Raw genomic sequence first — 15,719 nt, forward strand, 5'->3', positions numbered from 1 at the left:
ATAGGAAATGAAAAATTGAAAATACAAAGTAATATAAAGAAAAGAAAAAAATAAATCATAAAGAAAGCTAAAAGTGCAAAAAATGAAAATAAGTAAAAATGTTATTGGGAAAATACTGGAGTGCGCCAAAATGAACAAATTGACTTTAGAAATTAATGACAGAGAAGATTCGGAATTTTGTAGTGTGTGGGACATGTGGTATGAATGGATGGGGAAAAGAAATAAAGAAGGAAATAGAGTATAGAGATTAAGTATTAATTAATCAACAAAGACCATAGAGAAATGAACAGCATTACATGTATTTTTAGAGATGGGAGCACTATTATCCTTAATTGTCTTAAAATTAAACTTAACTTTAAGAAACAATATCAAATAAAAGACAAGTAAAAAAGCATGTATATATATATATATGTATGTATTTGCACCACTGAACCGAAAATGTATTGAGTGTATCACTATTTGTTATAATAAAAATCAAATTAAAAAAAAAGAAAATAAAGAAAATAAGTAAAAAAACCAGAAAAGAAATGTATGTATGTATGTATGTATGTATGTATGTATGTATGTATGTATGTATGTATGTATTGGGGATTCATCAACTCCAAATAGTATTCCTCAGGATTCACCCCCACATAGGAATTAGTGCCAAACGCAATGAGTCAAATTCTCCCATCTGGAAACACAGAGAAAGTCCATAAAGTCCCCTCACCAGGCTCAGAGTCCAAGACAAGTCCATGGTCCCAGCACAATACACCAAAATCAAAATCCAAGATCAATGTCCAAGAAGCAAGTCCAAAGTATGAAAAGCAATGTCCAAAACCAGTAGCAGAGTCAAGGGTTTCAATGTACTTCATTTCCCTTCCCTTTCCTCTTCTCCACCTCCTCCTGTCCCTTCCCTCCCTGTCCTGTCCCTCTTCCCTCTCAATGCCCCTTCCTTTCCCCCTCCCCTCTCCCATCTATCCCATGTGATCTTCCATATGGGCCTGGCCCTTATACTCCCCTATTTCTTCTCCCCTCCCCCTTTTCCCTATACCACTCCACCCATTTGTCCTCCTCTCCCCCCACCTTCCTCCTTATTATCCTCCTCTTCTTCCTGCCTCTCCTCCCCATTCTATTCACCCTTCCTCCCTCTCATTCACCTGATAATAAACTGCTTGTATGAAGTGATAATAATATTAGAATCCCCTCCATTTGTTCCTACCTGCCTTTCACCTCCTTATCCCATCCTCCTACTCTTCTCCCCATCCCTCCTCTCCCCTTGTTCTTTTCCATGGCCAGCACTCTTTGTCCCCTTCCTCCTCCCCTTTCTGTTCATTATCCCCCTCCCTGCCTCTCCCCATCTTTGTCCCCAGCCTTCATCCTCCCTCTCACTTACCTCAGATAATAACCTGTCTGGATGAAGTCATAAAGGCATTTCATTTCTCCCCTCCCTATTTGTGCCTTCTCCTCCCCCTCCCACTGGGCCCACAACTTTTCTTCATCCCCCTTCCCTTCACCTTCTCCACCCCTTCCTGCCTCTTCCCTCCCTGTCCTGTCCCCCTTCCCTCTCAACCCCTTTCCTTGCCACCTCCCCTCTCCTATCTATCTCATTCTACCTCTTCATACTCCTCCCCTTCTCCTTCTCCTTCCTCCTCCCTTTCCATCACATTCTGTCCCCCCCTCAGCCCCTGCCTTTCATTCCCCTTTCCTTCTCCTAACCATCCCACTCCACCTCTTTGTCCCCCTTACCTTCTGTATATTCCTTCCCCTTCCCCTTTTTATCTTTTCTTCTCTTCCTCCCTTTCCTCATAAGCATTTCCCTCCCTGTCCACCTCCCCCTGATCCTAAAACTCAACCTCCCTCTCAGCCTGTCTTTCAACCTCACCCTTTTCCCCTCACCCTAACCCTCTCACCTCGCCCTCAACCCCAGCCTCAACCTAAATCAAACTCCTACCCTTACTTACCTCTTTAAGAGTTGGCTACAAAAAGAGGGAAGGATCCCCAGAATCCAGAAGCCCCACTGAAGAGCATCTTACCTCTAAGAAGGCATCTTCTCTCTGATAACTGATAACTGACAGTAACTGACACTTTAGCCTGCAGGGACGAAGTCCTAAAGCCATGAGAATTCCCTAGGAGATGACCTGCCTCCCTTATCTACCTATCAAAGTTCACCTGCTCCTCCCCCTTTGTGACCTACATCCATGCCACCCAAGATCTCTAGGAAGGTACCAAACATATCACTAAAACCTATCCACCATCAGGAATTTGTAAGCCACCCAGAGTTATGTACCCAAAGTGGATTGCTATATAAATCTTGTAAATCAATAAATAGAAATTATGCAGCCTGGCCATACTCCAGATGCATGAATTCAGAAATTTCTCAATCAGTTATACCCATTGGGGATATTTTGGGTATTAGGAAAGCTTGGGTTAAGTCCATTGGCAGGGTGGCTGTCTGGGCCACCTCTCTGTTAATAAATGAGATACAGTTGAAGAGCAGAAACGTTAGTCTCTCTGCCCCTCCTCCACACCAAGGGTGAAATCCAGCAGGTTCTGACAGGTTCTGGAGAACCGGTAGCGGAAATTTTGAGTAGTTCGGAGAACCGGCAAATGCCACCTTTGGCTGACCCCAGAATGGGGTGGGAATGGAGATTTTGCAATATCCTTCCCCAGGAGTGGAGTGGGAATGAAGATTTTGCAATATCCTTCCGCTGCTATGCCCACCAAGCCACACCACGCCCACCCTGCCACGCCCACGGAACCAGTTGTAAAAAAAATTGAATTTCACCATTGCTCCGCACCAAAAAACATTGGAGTGCCTGTGAACAGACAACTCAAGAGGCTCAGAGGAGATTTCTGCCTTGGAAAAGTGTCAGAATAACAAAACAACAGAATAGGAAGGGACCTTGTGTCAGGCCTGGAAGCCATCTTTTGCATTGGATCTTCACACCTGCCACATTTACTACTGTGGGAAACTGGGAAGGGGGGTTGTATGGAGCAAGGGTGATATATAGTCATAATAACATTCCTTTCTCAGAGAGTCAAGGACATCTTGCCTGCATCTGGAGGGCTGGAATTTGGAGGCATCTCCAGTTGGGACAGTGCTTTGATTGGACCATGTGATGGACAGGTAGGTACTGGGCAGGGACTTGGACTTTCTCCATCCTTTGGATGGAGAAAACCTGGAAGCTTTCAGATTTCGGTTTTCCCAGACGTGCCAATATGACATCTCTAATAAAATGGAACTTTTTTTCATTGCGGGTGTTACTTGGAACCCTGACACCTTGGTGGTCTTCTAATCCAACCCCTGGCTTAAGCAGGAGACCCTCTTGTCACTGATGCATACAGACACATTGATCCCAATAGATTGGTTTAAAATTTATTGGTCTTTCCAGACAATGGGTTGGATTCAGAATTTGTTAAAGTTGTGCCACTAAAATCAGCGAGATCTGTTAGATTCAATCCTCTTGATTTCAAAGGGACAACCCTATTTCAAGGTCTACCTTAAATACTGTCAACTCTGCTTCCAATGCCTGACTTTAGAAAGCAAACAGCAGAGTATTAAGTGGCTCAGCAGTGCTGAAGCGCTTCTATATCAAGAAGCAATCCACATCGACTTCCTGTCTGGTTTCCGGTGCCGCCAGACGGTCCTCTGCGACCGCCGCCCCGTTGCCTGTAAAAGAGCCGCCTTTACATCTGAAAGGCGGCTCGAAAAACTCCATTTCCTGACGGAAATGTGAGTCTGAGCGGGTGGGGGTGGGTAGAGCCCTCTGCGAAGTCCCCAGAGTCTTTTTAAACTCTTGGGGACGAGCAGGTTGGCGCTCCCCCTTTTTCCCTCGCCGCCGCTCCAGGCATCGGGTGCACTATGCACTTTTGCATAGCCAGGCGCTGGAACCGGACTAATCAATCAACTTAACAGACGGATCTACTAAAAAAAAAATATGAGATTTGGATTTGGATTTGGGACCCTAAACCGCAAGTATTTTTAATGAATTTACAAGCATTTTAAAGTGAAGAGAAGGAAAAAAAAAAAGTTTTAAAATGGCCGCGGAGGCTTGGGAAGTAGAAGAAAGAAGAGTCTTTTTATAACAGATACAAAGTTGCGGAATATACAGTGCTGGCTACAATTTGAAACAATAGTTATTTTAGCTTCCTCTCTTCCTGGTGATTACTTGATCTTGTTTGGGGGGTAAAAGAGAAAAGTCTGCTGGAAGGATGGCGTTAATAAAAGCTGACAGACAAGAAAGGGGGGGGGTGCTCCCCCACTCTCTGAGCCTACAGACCCTGCAGAATGGTTGTAATTTAAAAGAATTTATTCAGGAGGAAATGGCAAAATATTATGAAACTGTGAATCAGAAATTTGAAAATTTAAGGCAGGAAATTAAAGAAATGATACAACTAAAGTATGATAATTTGCAACAAAAGATTGTAACAGTGACTAATGGTTTTTCAGAAATTGCGATAAAGTTGGATACAAATATTAAATTGCTAGAGTCTAAAATGGAGAAAATTGATAACTTGGACAATAAAATATTAAGAATTGAAAAGGACTTAGCAAATATTCGAGATAATAGCTTAGAAGTAAAGTCTAAAGAAGAAGCTGGTCACGAGACTTATAATCTAGAAGATATAAAGCAAAGAATTGAAAGAGAGGCTGTAATGTTGCAATACAGGATCACAGAATTTGCGATCAGAATTAGAGGCTTACAGGAAAATAATAGTGATGACTTAAGAAAAACATCTGCTCAAGTTTTGGCTGGGATCTTAAAGGTTCATCACGGGGACATAATCAGTAAAATTGATAAGGCTTACAGAGTGGATTCCTGGATTGCCAAGCAAAGGCAATTGCCTAGAGATGTGGTAATTTACTTTACAGAAAAAGAGATAAGAAATGATATTCTGCAAAAATCCTTTAACTCTACTTTACAACTGAATGGGAGAAAAATTTGGATATATAAGGAATTGCCGCCCAAGATCTTAAGAGATAGAAAGAAATTTGGGCCCTTGGTGACTGAGTTAAGAAGACAGAATATTTTATACAGGTGGGATGTCCCAGTGGGTATAATATTGAGATATTAAGGAGTAAGATATCAGTTAAATACTCTTGAAAAAGCGGAAGAATTCTATTATAAGGTACTTAAAAAGCAAAATCAACAAGAGATAGAAACCCAAGAAAAGCAGAAGGAGATGGAAATAACGAAGAAACAACAAATTAAAGAGGTCTCCATAGATGAGCCGCTTTTGGATCCTCTTTCAGAGGCCTCAGCTGGATTATCTAATATAAGAGAGGCGGTTCCGGACCTTAATGCAATGATTTGTCAAGCCACAAACGAGCATGTAAGTCAATCAGCTGATATACAATTTACAGAACCAGAAAGATCTCAGCCACAGATGCAAACCCAACAGGATCAAGCTACTCTTCAGCAAAACCAAATAGTTGATACACAATCTACAGAAAGGAGTTTAGGATGGAGATCCAACCCACGAGAAGTTAAGAAAAGAAGAAGTAGGTCTCACAAACATAAAAACTTTTAAATTAAACAACAGTGTAATGCCAGTTACTTATGAGAGGACTGAATATATAAAAAGATAATGGGCAAAATATTGGCTTATTTTATCCTGAGGAGAGTGGCAGATCTCTGCAGTGCTGAATTATTGGGTGTGAAAAAGGCCTTAAACCAAATGGTTGGAAATATCTTGTTTGTTTTTTGGAGTTCCGGATAAATACGTGTATGCTGAGCTATATGGCAAGAGATTTATTGGATTGGGGCACGCAGAAGATCTGGTTGTTACCCTATTATGATGGTTGGAACCAATTATCTGGATCAAAGACACCTCCATAAACATTATATGGAATATAATTATAAAGTCACTCGGGTGGTTGTCGGGGTTTTTTCTTTTCCAATATGAAGATATTTGTTGCTGATGGGGGCAGATGGTAACTGAAGATATCGAAAATACTGTTGGAACAAGGATGCGATGTTACCCTAACATGGGTGGAGTTCATCATCCAGTTGAAAGATATTCCAGAAGATGTTATATGGATCATAAGTTTAAAGTTTTTTTTTTTTCTTTTAGGATCTTATTTACATAAGGGAATATTTTTTTAGATGATGGGGTAGAAGAATAAAGATATTAAGAATAATTATGGTAATTCTGTAGGAAAGTGGGTGGAGAAAGGTTAGGTTATGGATTGTCTATTTTAAAGAAATGTTTAGATGTGAATATTTGTAACGAAGGGGGGAAACGAAATGGCTACTGGAACTGAATAAGTGTTAAATTAGGACTTTTTGAATACTTAGAATAGAAGTATGTTTTGAAATGTTATATTGTCTGAGGGGTAGTAAAAGGGTAGACTACGAGTAGAAATTGTTAAATTGGGAGATATAATAATATTATTATTTTAAATTAGGAGTTATTAGATAATGTTATAATAGAATGTCACTTTGAAATGCTTATTATAGCATAGTATAGGGGGGTATGATAATCTTATTAAAATGAAAGGGTTAGTATATGGAGATTGAGTATGTGGATAGTAAAGTATGATATAATCTGTTATGAACTTGGGTTTTACTATGAGGAAGTCAAGGGGAGGGGGGGTGGGGGGAGGAGGGGGGGGAAAAGGGGGAAAAATCTGTATTTGAAAAACTTTTTCAATAAAAAAAAAAAAAAGAAGCAATCCACATCCAAAGAGCTATGCCTTCTGCCCAAAAAATGACAAATAGGCAGCTTTAGTGATATTTTTGGTAGCTTTCTAGGGACCTTTGTGTGGCAGGGGTGTAGGTCACAAAGGTGGAGGAGTAGGTGAACTTTGATAGGTGGATAAAGGAATAACTACTCACAGGAATAATTGCAGACCTACAATGGTAAGCTTCAAATTCTCACCAAATTTGCAAGCTTTTGCTTATTCCATGGAGAAACCTTTTTGCAACATCTGAATGTGGATCTCCTAAATAAACTGGATTTAAATTCAGATAGGGAAAAGCATGCTGAGGGAAAGCAGGAAAAAGCATGTTGAAGTCTTCCATTAAGTTCAATTTGAAATTACAAACCCAAGGACGGTGTTGAGCCTCCTAAGAGTTAAATCTATGAAAATCTTAAAGGGGAAAACAACTCAAGAAGCTTGGGAAATTCTGAAAAATGTGATCATAAAAGCCCAGTCCAGCACAAAACCACTGAAAAAGAAATATAAGAAATCCAAGAAGAAACCAGCATGGGTGCAAAAAGAATTCTCGGATAAACTGAAAGACAAAAAGGATAAGTACTAAAAAATAGGAAAAGGAACACATAACTAAGGCAGAATAACAGCATATAGCCTGAATCTGCAAAGACGGTCAGGAAAGCTAAGGCTCAGAATGACCTAAGACTTGCAACAAATGGCAAAAATCATTTTTAAAAAGTTTCTTTCAACATATAAAACACAAGAAAAAAGTCAAAGAAACAAGCAGTCAACTAATGGGAGACGATAGCAAGGAAGTGATAGGAGACGATAGCAAGGAGAAAGTAGAGCTGCAGCTGTCTTTATGCAAAAAGAAAAAAATAGCTCAACCTACCAAAAACAGAACCATAAAAGACAGACTAGGAATCTAAATTAAAATAGGCAAGAAAATGGTAAGAGAACACCTGCCACTCTAGACAAGTTCAGTTCATCAGGACTTGATGAATTACATCCCAGAATTCTGAAGGAGCTGGCAGATGTGATCTTGGAACCATTGAACCATATCTTTCAAAAAACCTGGAGCATTAGAGAACTACCAGAGGACTGGAAAAGAGCTAATATGGTTTCCATCTTCAAAAAAAGGGGGAAAACAGATCCAGGAAACTACAGACCAATGAGCCTGACATCAATAACTGGGAAGATCCTGGAAAAGATAATCAAGCAACAGGTCAGTGAACACCTAGGAGCAAGCAAAATTATAACCAGAAGCCAACATGGATTTGTCAGAAACAGATCATGCCAAACATATCTTATTTTATTCTTTGTGAATAAATTAGTGGACCAGATAAATTTTGTGGACATAATATACTTGGATTTCAGTAAGGCATTTGATACAGTATACCAGAACCTACTTCTTGGTAAGCTAGAAAAATATGGGATGGACAGCATCAGCACCAGATGGATTTGTAACTGACACTCAACATGTAGCCCTTAATGGAACTACATCTACATGGAGGGAAGTAAGCAGTGGGGTAACTTCTGTTTTAGATCCAGTACTCCAATATCTTCATAAATGACTTAGATAAGGGAATAGAAGGGGAATTCATCAAATCTGCAGATGACATCAAGCTGGCAGAAATAGCTAACACCCAGAAGATAGGCACAAGATCTAGGTGGATCTTGATATACCATACTTAAATTAGCCCTATCTAACAAAATGAAACTCAATGGTGAGAAAAATAAGGTTTTACAGATTACAGAAATTGGGTATGTCTAGTCTAGCGAAAAGGACAAGGGGAGACATGTTAACAGTGTTCCAATATTTGAGGGACAGCCACAAAGAGGAGAAGGTCAACCTATTTTCCAAAGCACCATAAGGCAAGACAAGAAGCAATGGATGGAAACTAATTAAGGAGAGAAACAACCTAGAACTAAAGTGAAATTTCCTACCCGTGAGAACGATTAACCAGTGGAACAGAAGTTCAGAAGTTGTGGGTGCTTCATCACTGGAGGCTTTTAAGAAGAGACTGGACAGCCACTTGTCTGGAATGGTATAAAGTCTCTTGCTTGGGCAGAGATTAGAACATCTCCAAGGTTCCTTCCAACTCTGCTACTCTGTTCTGTTCTTAGGGATTTGGTGATGAGTTGGGCCTAAATATCCAGCCCCAGTTGTGTTAGACTCACCAGTTCCAAACTTTGAACTTCAGGAAACCAAGGAGTGTGTTGGGTTGACCCAACCAAACTGCTGTATGAGCATTTATTTATAAGAACCCCTTTCCTTCCTTTCTGTTGTCACCTTTGCTTCTCGAGAGTCTGTCCATCACCTGTCTTAAAAAATCCAGACTGTGTAGAAGATTCCCTATTCTCTATTTCCTGAGTTCCTGAACTTTATATTATCACTATATATTCCAGGAAAAAGGCACCCCTTTGATGCTTTTATCTTCCTTGTCCTTTCTTTCCTTCCCAGACTAAGACACATGTACAAAGCATATATCGACTAGCTCTCTTCCTTCAGTGTACATTGCTGTCCCGTTGTTAACCACCCTGGGATTATTTATTACTGTTCCCTCAGTACTGCTTAAATGCTACTTCCTCATCAAATTCTATTTCCCCATTTATTGCTCTGTCCTTTTGTAGTCATTTCTCATTGTTACTTCTCCCACTGAATCTTTTTTCAGGTTTTCATTGCTGTTCTTCCAACGCTGTTTGATTATTCAAAATGCTACCTTCTCACTGCATGCTATTATCCCAGCATAACCACATGTTACTAAATGTCCTTACCTTCGTAGTATGAATCTGTACTACACTAAGGGAGGACGGAAAGTCACAGCCGCACGGTTCTTTTAAATGTTTTCTCCGTTCACATGAATGAATGGAACTTAAGTAACCACATTTATTTTCTATTGTTGCGGCTCTTTCCTTTTAAAACCATGCAAGTTTTCAAAAACATTTTTGTCAACTAGAATTTGGCCCAGTCTAACATGTGATATTCAGCTTCAGATGGCTTCACTTCATTGCTCTAAAATGAAAGCACACAATGCAAGATAAATTGAAAGTGATTTGTATTATTTTGCAGTCGAATAAAAGAGGAATAAATTTCATAAGGGTTCATCTTTTATCATGAGAGAACAAAGGACTGTTGAATCACCTTTGGCCCTAGTAGTAGATGTAATTTTGTTAAGGGCTGTATACACCTTACAGCAGTAGTGGGATTCAGCCAGTTCGGGAGAACTGGTTGATAACTTTCTAAGCAGTTTGGTGAACTGGTTGTTGGAAGAAATCATTAGGGCAGAGAACCGGTTATTAAATTATTTGAATCCTACCACTGCCTTACAGGTTTTCATAATAACTTTGGGAGAAGAAGTGGCAGAACCCGGGGGCAGGGTGAAAAAAGGGATCAGCCTAGAATCCCTGTTCTGTCCCCAACCCCACGCACACACACCAACAGACGTTCAGGAGTTAAAGACCAAACCAGCCGGCAAAATCCTTTTCCTTATGATAACGGAACTTGGCAACAACCTAGTGGCTGCCTGCCAAGAGTTTATTATTTACAAAGAGGAGAGATAACTTCTCCCCACTTCTGATACATCAAAGGAAAGCAGCTCAATAATTACAATCAAGTCCAGAGATAATCCAGTCTTAAAGCAAAAGTCCAGCAATGCAGAATGGCGTGAAAGCTTTCAGCTTTGTTCGTCACAAGGTTTGACTGGCCACCATGCTCCCTTTTATATCCTGTGGGGTGTGGTCCAGTGACTCAGCCTAATCTCGGGCACGCCCTTTCTTCTGTTGTGCGCGCTTATCTCTGTGACACTGGCATGGGTCCAGCCAAGACTCATTATCCTCATCACTGTCCATCTGTGGCTGCGTGGACGTGCTTGGCCCTGGCCCTATCTCTTGCCCTTCAGCGGACACCGAAGGCATTGCCAGAGAGGAGGGTCCTGGAGAGGGAGGCCTTGCCAACTCCTCCCCTTCACTCTCGGAATCCTCTCCTGACGATGACACAGGCTCTGGTAACGGAGCCACAAGACATAGTCACAAGTGAACTAAGTCCAACCTTCCTTGAGTACCATTGACCCTTATGTAACTTTAAGCAGATGCTGACCATTAGTTGAGAAGCTTCTTGTGAATAGGCTACAGCTGTGATGGTGAACCTATGGCACATGTGCCAGAGGTGGCACGCAGCACCCTCTCTGTGGGCACGTGAGCTGTTGGCCCAGTTCAGCTCTGCTGCAGATGCGCGCATGCCTCCCACCAGCTAGCTGGTCTTTGGGTCTCTGTTGTGCATGCACGGGGGTGGGGTGCGTGTGTGGGGCCGTGCACACATGCGGGGGGTCAGGCGCATGCGGGGGGCACTGGCATTGTGTGGGGTGGGGCACATGCAGGGGGCCGCGCACACATGGGGGGGCACATGTGGTGGGATGCACAGGCATGGGGCGCATGCACGGCCCCTCCACAAGCATTGCATTTTGGGGGTTTGGGCAAATGAGCGCTTTGGGCACTCGGTCCAGAAAAGGTTGGCCATCACTGGGCTATAGCAATAAATCAGTTTAATTGAACCTTCACCTATGGACCTGGTCTTTCATGCCTGATAATAGCCATCTTAATTCTCAGATGTTGGTCCTTTCTTATAACCCCATGTTTACAGGTTATCGTGATCCATATAAATTCTCCACAGCATGATATTATGAATGTCTCTCATTTTTGACAAATCTCTTTATCTGCAGTGTTGATAGTTCTTGTAACTCATAAATAAATCCATATTAGGAGACATGTGCTTTTCACTTAATTCCTTTGTGGTCTTCTGACTAGTCCTATTTAATAGAATATATATTAAGTAAGCATAGCATCTATTCTACCTGCTTAAAATGAGGATATTTGTTTTCGGAGATCATCCAAAGAAGTTCACTTGGGTTAGTAATCACTGCTAAATCAGCTTCATCTTTCCTCATCCATGTTAAAGTGTGTCACTAACTGCTGTGGTCAAGAAAAGCTTAAAAAGCTAAGACAAAGAAAATTGGGGTGTTTTTTTGAGGCGGTAGAAAAACGTCTGCCTTATAGATTGCAGCTTTTTACACACACAAAAAAGCACAGTGAATATATATGACTTAAAACCCCATTCTCCTAATTTAACTTTGATTTGACAGTAGGGATATATTTGGCATTTCTTTGAAAACAGAATTTACAAGGGTTTCTAGGCACAGTTTAATGAAAGTATGCATGTCCTGATATTTCAGCGGGAATCTATTCTCAGTGTAGGGCGATAATTTCTCAAACTTAGGCAAGTTTAAACTTATTTTTATCAGTGTGCTTCTTTATCTGTTCCCTCATATGTGATAAGGTAGTGTATGGAAGACTATATTTTGATTTTTACTTTGAACCACCTGTTTTAGAAATCTACCGTGTACAGATAGTCCTTGACTTACAACGGCTCATCTAGTGACCATTCAAAGTTACAACAGTACTGGGGAAAAAGTGAGTTATGGCTATTTTTCACACTTACGACCGTTGCAGCATCCCCATGGTCACCTGATCAAAATTCAGACTCTTGGCCACCGACATGTATTTATGACCATTGCAGCATCCCGGGGTCATGCGATCCCCTTTTGCAAACTTCTGACAAGCAAAGTCAATGGGGAAGCCATATTCACTTAACAACCGTGTTCCTAGTTTAACAACTGTAATGATTCACTTAACTATGGTGGCAAGAAAGGTCATAAAATGAGGCAACATGCACTTAACAAATGTCTCACTTAGTGTTGTGGCCCGCCAGCAGCCAGCAGATCTGGCAGCAGATTTGGACAATGAGGAGGTTGGGGAGGAACATGGGCCAGTCCTGGAGTCTGGGGAGGGCTCTGACAAGGGCTTTGTATGGGAGGCAGAGATGGGGCCAGGTTGTATGTCCCTATCAAATGTGTCTATTATATCATAAGATCTGACTACAAACAAGGAAACATATTGTAGGAAGTTAGCACTCACCCCTTTCCTAGAGGAATGAAATATTTTGGGAAATATTAAAAAGGCAGAATATTATATTTCCCTGGATGAGAAATGGAGAAGCATGTTTTAAAGACAAAGCAGCTCCCACCTTCCTGCCTCCCCCCCTTTTTGTCAATGGGCCAGAGGCAGAAACCCAATCCTTTGTCAAAGGACCATTATCTGCAACACAATAGGACCCATCTAGCAACAGAAACTAACACAATAGGACCCATCTAGCAACAGAAACTCACTACATGGCACCTGGGAAGATTACATCAGCCAGCAAGGCTAACTAAGAGCCCCACCCCCTGGGAGTCTGACAACCAATCAGGATACTCTTTCTGGGCCCCAGGAAGTTCAAAGCCAGAGAGGACATAAAACCTGGGGACTCGCCCCTTTTCTGTTCAGGAACTCAAACCATGTGATCCTGTCCACCATAAACCATCTTTCCAAGCAGTCTCCATGTTTCCAGTGTCTTTTTCCCCACTTGGAGCTGAACCCAGAAGAATATTTCTTCAAACAATATGATATGGTCTTCATCCACCTATGGATCTGTTTCGAGCAGGTACTAAGAATCCCACTTTAAAAAAATACTCATTTAACTGAGTTACACTTTCCATTGCATAAGTTTTAAGAAGTTGCCTCCAAGGGAGATTTTTGAATATAGAGCTCATGTTAGCATAGACCTAAATGTGGGAGGTACCCAGCTTTGCTTTTCTCTTGCCTTTCACCCATCCAAACATTACATATTGCTGAATCTACAGGGTTTCTCTAATAAGCCCAGTCAGATCCACTGTGATGCTAAAATCACACTGTGCTCACTGGGATGTAGTTCTGAATAAATATGGATAGAATTGTACTGCACAGCTCCAGTCCTACGTACACATCTGCTTCAGATTCTTGATCTTTACTTTCAAAACTTCCTAGACATTCAAAACAAATTGGCTACAAAACTTTCTCTATTGCCCATAAGAATTGTCTCTGTTTTCCGCGAAAAGAGAGTCAATCATGCTATATTTATTGTTTTAGCAGTTTAATGAAGCTGCCACTTAATGTCTACTCTAAACATTTACTACGGAGTAGAGTGAACAGGGAGGGAACGCGGTGGCTTAATGGCTAAGACGCTGAGTTTGTCGATCGAACGCTCGGCAGTTCAGCGGTTCGAATCCCTAGTGCCGCGTAATGGGGTGAGCGCCCGTTACTTGTCCCAGCTTCTGCCAACCTAGCAGTTCGAAAGCACATAAAAAATGCAAGAAGAAAAATAGGGACCACCTTTGGTGGGAGGGTAAGAGCGTTCCGTGCACCTTTGGCATTTAGTCATGCCAGCACATGACCATGGAGATGTCTTCAGACAGCGCTGGCTCTTCAGCTTTGAAACGGAGATGAGCACTGCCCCCTAGAGTCGGGAACGACTAGCACATATGTGCGAGGGGAACCTTTACCTTTACCTTTTTAGAGTGAACAGGACTTGCTTTTTCACAAAATATGCAAAAGATTTGAAAGGAAAGATAATTTCTTTTTTTAAAAAAAAAGAATTTTACTAGTTTATTGGTTCAGAAGTCAGCAGAGGACAGACTTACAATTATTAGTAGTCCTCAACTTACAACAGTTCATTTAGTGACTGTTCAAAGTTACAACGGCACTAAAAAGAGTGACTTATGACCATTTTTCACACTTATGACCATTGGAATGCCCTACAGTCATGTGATCAAAATTCAGACACCTGGCAACTGGCTCATATTTATGACGGTTGCAATGTCCCAGGGTCATGTGATCACCTTTTGTGACCTTCTGGAAAATTCCAATACCAGATATGCTTAACAACTGGGTTACTAACTTAATAACTGCAATGATCCACTTAACAAATGTGGCAAGTAAGATCGAAGAATTGCACAAAATTCACTTAACCAATGTCTTACTTAGCAACAGAAATTTTGGGCTCAATTGTGTCAAGGGCCAGCTGTAAAGAGTAAATAGATTTAGCCTATAGGCAGGGTAGTAATGGGGAGAAAGGTTGGCCTTCACTCAGCAAAGTAATTTCTCTGAGCACTGCAGAAATCTGACAACATGATATATACTCTCAGTCAGAATTCAGTACTGCAGGCTACTTCTGCTGACTCCTGGCTTCCAGCAGTTCAGTAGTTCGATTCTCACCAGGCTCAGCCTTCCACCCTTCCGTGGTCGGTAAAACGAGGACCCAGATTATTGGGGGCAATATACTGACTCTGTAAACCCCTTAGCGTTGGGTATGTAAAGCACTAAGAAGCGGTATATAAGTCTAAGTGCTATTGCTAAGTGCTGTACTTACTAAGGATTAGCATAGCCCTAACCCCCTTCTCTGCAACTTCCCATTTTTGAATCCAACCTGCTAGCTAACCAGAAGCCAGAGTAAAACTTTAACTCCAACTTCAATTCTACTCCCAGGCTAAAGAGAAAAGAAAACCATCCCTCCTACTGTGTAAGGCTATTTGTTACAGTGGCACCTTCTGACACTTAACTTAGCATTACAATGAGAGGAAATGTCACAGCATCTCCTGAAAATTGCCAGTCATTAAGCATGAGCCGTTTTAAGCTTCTCTATTAGGGTTATTATGATGTATATTTCCTAACTCAGCCCAGCCAACTCTGTTTTATTGTACTGTTTGAAGTTTCCATCTGTAATCATTATAAATAGGTAGGTAGATAGATACGAGAGAGAGTAGGGATGTATATAGCAGTATTTCTCAGTTTTGGGAGCTTGAAGATGTATGGACTGTAACTCCCAGAATTCCCCAGCAACATATTGGCTGGGGAATTCTGGGAATAGAAGTCCACACATCTTCAAGTTGCCATGCCTGAGAATCGCTGCTATATAATCTTGCATTCAGTATCATCATCATCATCATCATCATCCTAGCCATTATCTATCCACTGCAGGATGAAGGCCTCTTCCACATGTTTCCAACCAGGGGTAAAATTCAGAAGGTTCTGGAAAACCGGTAGCGGAAATTTTGAATAGTTCGGAGAACCGGCAAATACCACCTCTGGCTGGCCCCAGAGTGGGGTGGGAATGGAGATTTTGCAATATCCTTCCCCCAGGAGTGGGGTGGGAATGAGGATTTTGCAG

General features: G+C 41.4%; 1 long non-coding RNA gene across 3 annotated transcripts in view; it reads right to left on the minus strand.

The window, feature by feature from the left end:
* Nucleotides 1-2,097, minus strand: part of LOC117670630 (uncharacterized) — a 149,461-nt gene extending 147,364 nt beyond the window's left edge. For all 3 annotated transcript variants that reach the window (XR_009620249.2, XR_004592666.3, XR_004592665.3), the window contains exon 1: nucleotides 2,016-2,097. This is a non-coding gene — a long non-coding RNA (uncharacterized LOC117670630). The remainder of the gene's footprint in view (nucleotides 1-2,015) is intronic.
* Nucleotides 2,098-15,719: the final 13,622 nt, after the last annotated feature.

Source organism: Pantherophis guttatus, chromosome 6 (assembly GCF_059756535.1).
Source record: "Pantherophis guttatus breed Tessera chromosome 6, ASM5975653v1, whole genome shotgun sequence".
Lineage (NCBI taxonomy): Eukaryota > Metazoa > Chordata > Lepidosauria > Squamata > Colubridae > Pantherophis > Pantherophis guttatus.